Source organism: Accipiter gentilis, unplaced genomic scaffold (genome assembly GCF_929443795.1).
Source record: "Accipiter gentilis unplaced genomic scaffold, bAccGen1.1, whole genome shotgun sequence".
Classification (NCBI taxonomy): Eukaryota; Metazoa; Chordata; class Aves; order Accipitriformes; family Accipitridae; genus Astur; species Astur gentilis.
This window is the reverse complement of record NW_026061011.1, coordinates 291442-297483: the sequence shown is the minus strand read 5'-3', so window position 1 is coordinate 297483 and position 6042 is coordinate 291442.

The window sequence follows — 6042 nt, the reverse complement described above, 5'->3', positions numbered from 1 at the left end:
GAGCAGGAAGGGCTGGGGGGCAAGCAGCAGGGAAAACCCGAGCCCTCTGCCCAGCTCCCAGGGATGCCACAAGCCCTTGCTCAAGGCTGGGACACCGGTGTCCCCTGTGTGCCCCAGGAGAGAGGGTGTGATGCTGGAGGGCAGCACAGGGAGGGGGCCCTGCTGTGGTCTGGTAAGGGATGCGCTGGCACCAGGGCACAGGGAGAGTCCCTGTCCCAGGAACGCCAGAACAGAGCTCCCTTCCTGGCCACTGCGCCGTGGGAGCTCTGATGCCAGCCTGGCTGGGGGATGTGAGCCTGGCCCAGGACAAGGCAGGGCAGGCTGGGGAGCCCCCTGCTCCACAGCACCCGCACACTCACCTGCCCGCAGCAGCTGGACCTCGGACATCTCATGGGGCTTTGGCCTGGATCTGGGAGCCGGGGCAGCTCCGGCCTTCTCCACCCAGGCCTGCCTAACGTGGCCAGGGGGTCTCTCCGCCATCCTGCAGGAGGGAGGGAGGAAAGGGGTGAGGAGGACCCCCTGCCACCCCAGGGGTGGTGGGGGCAGAGGTGGCTGTGCTCAGGGGCTCCTCGCTCCCATCCTGTCCCAACACTGTCCTCCCAGACACTGCGGGAGCAGGGCTGGCTGCCACAGGGTGTCGCAAAGTACCCCAATGTCACTCCCCTAAGCCCCCTGATCCCCCCTCCCCAGAAGCCCTCTGGCTGCCCCGGAGCACGTGGACCCCTCCTCGCCCTGGGGGGGACGGGACTGGCTCCCTCTTCCTCCTCCTCCCGCTATGGGGCTGGGGTTTGTCTGTATGGGGGCATCCCCCTTGTCGCAGACACCCCTCTGTCCTCTGTCCCTTCCCTCCCAGGGCCTGGTGCCACCCCCACCTATGGCCAGGCCGAGCCGGGGAGCAGCCCCCAGCCCCTCAGGCACGCCGAGGCTCTTCCCTCGTCCTCAGGAGGCGCAGGACAAGGCCCGCCGGGCTCCCCTCGCTCGAAGGCAGGTGGGCACACCGGGACACCAGAGGCCTTCCTGTGCGCTCAGCCACAGCGATCTGCGACCGTTGGGGTCTGCTGGGTTGCCCTGGTTACGGCTGCCGCGGCAGGCGGCAGGGTTCCATCGGCCGTTCGCTGGCACGAGGGAGGGGGGGAGTCCCCCCTCCCCCCCTCCCCGGGGCCTACGCCCCCGCTGGGCTCAGCCCGGGCCTGCTGGGTCGTCTGAGCGGGCGCGGGGGCCCGGGCCGGGGTGCTGGGGGACGCGCTACGCCCGGGGTGGTGGGGCCGGGAGCGAGGTGGCGTGGGCACAGAGGGGTCGGTGCGTGGGGACGGGCGGGAGGGGAGGCGAGAGGCCGGTGGGCAGCGGGAGGCTGCGGGTCGGGCCGTTGCGGCGAGCTCGATGGGATGGGGTCGATGATGGGGTCAGGGGTGGGTTCGATGATGGGGTCAGGGATGGGTCCAGGGATGGGTCCAGGGATGGAGTCAGTGCTGGGGTCAATGATGAGTCCAGGGATGGGTCCAGGGCTGGGGTCACTGATGGGCTCAGTGCTGGGGTCAATGATGGGGTCAGTGACGGGTCAGGGATGGTCAGTGAGGGGCTGGGGGCCACTTGTCTGGGAGGTCCAGCCGTGGGGTGGGCGCAGTGATCAGCTGGGTGGTGCCGTTCAGGTTTGTGCACCCTGTGTGGGTGTAGCGTGGTTTGGAGTGATGGGGGGGTGCAGGCAGGGTGGGCTGCGCTGTGCAGGGGTGCAGTCTGTTTTGGGTGCTGGGGGAGGTGCCCTGGACAGACGTGTCATTCGTGCTGGGGAAGCAGAACCAGGCGCTGGTGAGCCGGTGCAGCGGTTCCTCCTGCGCAACATTCTTAGGAAAACTCTCCTTTTTCTTTCCTTTTCCTTGCTCCTTCGCTTCCAGATCTCCGTGGTTGCAGTTTGTGCTGCCTCACCTCCAGCACAGCGTGCAGAATGAAACGACGGTCACAGAATTCGTCCTCCTGGGGTTCTGCAGCACCCCAGCCCTGCAGCGCTGCCTCTTTGGCCTTTTCTCTGCCCTCTGCTCTGCCACTCTGATGGGAAACGCACTTGTCTTTCTGCTTATCTGCCTGGACTACTGCCTCCACAGCCCCATGTACTTCTTCCTCTGCCACCTCTCCATCGCGGACATCTGCTACGCCTCCAGCAATGTCCCCCGTATGCTAAGGAGCCTCCGTGGATAAGGCAGAACCCCCTCCTTTGCTGGGTGTGGGGCACAGATCCATCTTTATTTAATCTTTGCACTTACAGCGTGCGTGCTGCTGGCCGTCATGTCTCATGTTCGCTACGTGGCAATCTGCCGTCCCCTGCGCTATGCCCTCATCGTGATCTGGAGGCTGCGCCTCACCCTTGCCATGGTTTTGTGGGCTTTGGCGTTCGTATTTGGTACACTGCAAGCCTCTCTGGCTTTACACCTGCCTTCCTGTGGCCCCTGCGAGGTTGTCCACTTCTCCCGTGAAATTCTTGCTGTCTCAAAGCTGGCCTGCCCTGCCGCTCCTGCCAATAAAGTCCTGATCTTTGCTGTTTGTGTGTGCTTCTTCCTCTTCCCTTTAGCCCTAATCCCGATTTGCTCCCTGGACAGCCTAGCCACCGATCTGTGCATCCGCTCTGTGCCAGGATGGCACGAAACCACCTCCACCTGTGGCTCCCACCCGACCGTGGTGGGTGTCTTTTATGGAAACGCCATCTTCGTGTACGCGGGGCCCGGGAGCGGTAACTCCTCTGGGAGGGAGAAAGTTCTTTCCCTTTTCTACAGTCTCGTCAGCCCCAGTTTGAACGCCGTAATTGACAGTCGGAGGAACAAGCAGGTGAAGGAAGCCTTGCTGAAGCTTCAGAGAAGGAAGAGGGTCTTTCATTCCATCTAGCTGGCGCTCTAGGCTTTCACCTGTCTCCTGTCTTTCTGCTCTTTCTTCTTGAGCTATTGCAGTATTTCTCACGGGATGTTAAGTGGTTAAAAGTGTCCTCGTTTCAGCTTGGATAGAGTTAACTGTCTTCCTAGTAGCTGGTACAGTGCTATGTTTTGAGTTCAGTATGCAAAGAACCTTGATAACACTGATGTTTGCAGTTGTTGCCGAGGAGTGTTTAGACTAAAGTCAAGGATTTTTCAGCTTCTCATGCCCAGCCAGCGAGAAAGCTGGAGGGGCACAAGAAGTTGGCACAGGACACAGCCAGGGCACCTGACCCAAACTGGCCAACAGGGTATTCCATACCATGCGACATCCCATCTAGTATAGGAATTGGGGAGTGTGTGTGGGGGGAATCGCTGCTCGGGGACTAGCTGGGTGTGAATGGTGGGTGGTGAGCGATTGCACTGCGCATCATTTGTACATTCCGATCCTTTTATTATTGCTGTTGTCATTTTATTAGTATTATCATTATTAGTTTCTTCCTTTCTGTTGTATTAAACCGTGCTTATCTCAACCCACGAGTTTTACTTCTTTTTCCGGATTTTCTCCCCCATCCCACTGGGTGGGGGGGGAGTGAGTGAGCGGCTGGGTGGTGCTTAGTTGCTGGCTGGGGTTAAACCACGACAGAGACAGAGTCACAGCAGCACAGAATAGATGCTGAAAGAGACCTCTAGAGGTCATCCAGCCCACCTCGGCTGCTCGATTAGGGCCAGCTGCAGCAGGCTGTGATTCTGCTTCTCGAAGGTTCTATTGGCTGCGTTGCTCCCAGGTTGTGGAGCTCGCATGGGAAATGGGCAATGAAGAGGGATGAAGTTTCCTGGCACTTTCTGGCCAGTGCAGTGATTTTTATTTTTATTTTCCTTCTGATTTTTTCTCCCCCCTTGCTGGTCTTGCAGCTGCCCAAGGTGCAGCCAGAGAAGGGGAGGAGGGCCCCTGCCTAGCCTGCAGCTCCCTCCCTCGCCATTCTTGGGGTGATTTGGGGTTATTTTGCTGTGTCAGTGAGGCAAAGCTGGGCTCTCGGGGGCTGAGGTCAGTGGGACCCTAGGAAGGCCGTGATGGTCTTGAGGCTTTGAAGGGCTGTGCACCAAGCCCTGTCCCCGCTGGAGGGGGCGCTGGTGGTGTTCAAGACGAAGGCCTTGCAGGCCTTGCTGTCATGCGTGTCCGTGTCCCCCCTGGCCCCCAAGGTCTGTCGTTGTCGCAGGGGCTCTGTGCTGCTTTCTGCGTGGGGCTCTGTGCTGCTTTCTGCGTGGGGCCGTGTCCGTGAGTCCTGCAGGGACCTGTCTGTCCTGGCTTCCCCACCAAAGGGCTGCTCCCCCTGGGGAAGGGGAGAGGGGAGTCGTCCACGTCCCGCCCCACCGTTGCCTGCCCCGCTGGTGGTGACTGGGCCCTGGGGGTGGCTCGGTTCCCCTCGGGGCTTGCCCCGGCTCGGATTTGGGGCTCAGTGGGGCTTTTGCACCTCTTAGGGGCTGTTTCTTGTTGCCCCCTGCTCTCCCTCCCTGTCCCACACAGGCACCGAGCAGTTCTGGAGAAGGAGCTTTTAATTGAAAAGACAAGAGAAAAGGTCCCATCAAAGCTGGTCTAACACCTCCCTAGCCCCCCCCGCTCACCCCCCCTGCCATATACCCCACCCCTCCTCTCCCACCCCCCCACTCCCCCCATCTCCATCCCTCTCACCCGTGTCTAATCCCCCCCACACACACACACCCTCACATTGGCTGCCAGAGCCCTGCGCTTGCTGGGTGCCATTGGCAAGGAGCTCTGCGCCTGCCTCTTCCTCAGCTTGCCTGCCGTGGCAGGTGGGGATGGTGGCAGGTCCATCCCCGCATCCTGCCACGGCTCCTGGGGTTCCATCCCGCCACCGTTGACTATTTTGAGGCTCAGCATGGCGTCGCTGAGCTCGGGGATGCAGTAGTCGGGGGTGAGCATCTCCTCAGGCAGCGAGAGCGAGCTGAAGTCGCGGTCGGGGGTGTCTGTGCTGGTGCCACCAGCGTCCTCGGGCACGGAGGCTCTGCTGGGAGCATCCTGGCTGACCCCCACTCCATCCAGGGAGCAACCGAAGAGCCTTAGGGCCTCTTCCAGGAGCATCTCCTCGGACACTGCAAGGTCGCCTGCAGTGTCCCCAAGGGCTTGGTTGTTGGTGGCAGCGCAGGGGCTGGTGTGGACATCGCCGCCTGGGGGTGCCCCCACAGGGGTGGCCGTGCTGGGGATGTTGATCTGTGCCAGCTGCCCCTCGCTGTGCTGGTAGCCAGGGATGGACACTGGCAGCTCCAGAGGGTCTGGGGCCACCCCACTCCTCTGATTTTTGTAGGGTGCGAGGTATCGTGGTTGGCCCTGGGGGGTCCCTGGGGCTGCCCAGGCCAGGGGGGCCCCGCAGCCCCTGGGACCCCACAGGGCAGCACCCGGCAGAGAAGCGGCGCCTTGGCCAAGCGTGGCGGTGGCCAGTGGAGGCAGGTCGGTGGTTGTCCACTGGATGCGGAAGACCCGGGGATCGAAGAGGCAGCCACATGGAGCCCTCTGCAGACCTGTGTGGGTGAGGGGGAGCCGTGCTGGGCCGGGGGGACTGTCCAGGGGCACCCGCTGAGCCGGCCCCGATGGCCGACATCCCCCAGCTCTGGGCCAGGGGTGTGGGGAGCTTGTGGCCGGGGTGATCCCCACGGGGTGAGCCGCTGCGCCGGTGGGACAGGGTTGCAAATCGGGGAGGAGACTCACATCTAGGAGGTGAAAGGGGAGAGGTGGCCCCAAATATTTGGGGAATTCTGTGCGGATGGGCTTTACTGGGCACGCGCCGCCGGGCGAGGGCAAGGATGCTCACCGGGGCTTGCTGAACCCCCATGCGAAAAGTGCCGGGGGAACGGGTGTGATGGGGATGGCAAAGGTGCCAGAGCAGACTGGGGTGCCATACCTGCTGGTGGTGCCTGGGGGGCCTGGGCTGCAGGGAAGGGCTGCTCCCGTGCGAGCAGGCGGCACGGGTTGGCCGAGCCGGAGAGAATGAGACAGGAGCGATGGCCAGCGGTCACCTCTGCTCTTGCCCCCCAAGAGCATCCCTGGGCTGCAGGGGTTGGGGTCAGTCCCTGCCTCGAGGGTAGAAGGTTTTGGGGAGCACGAATGGCTGGAAAAGCTGGGGCG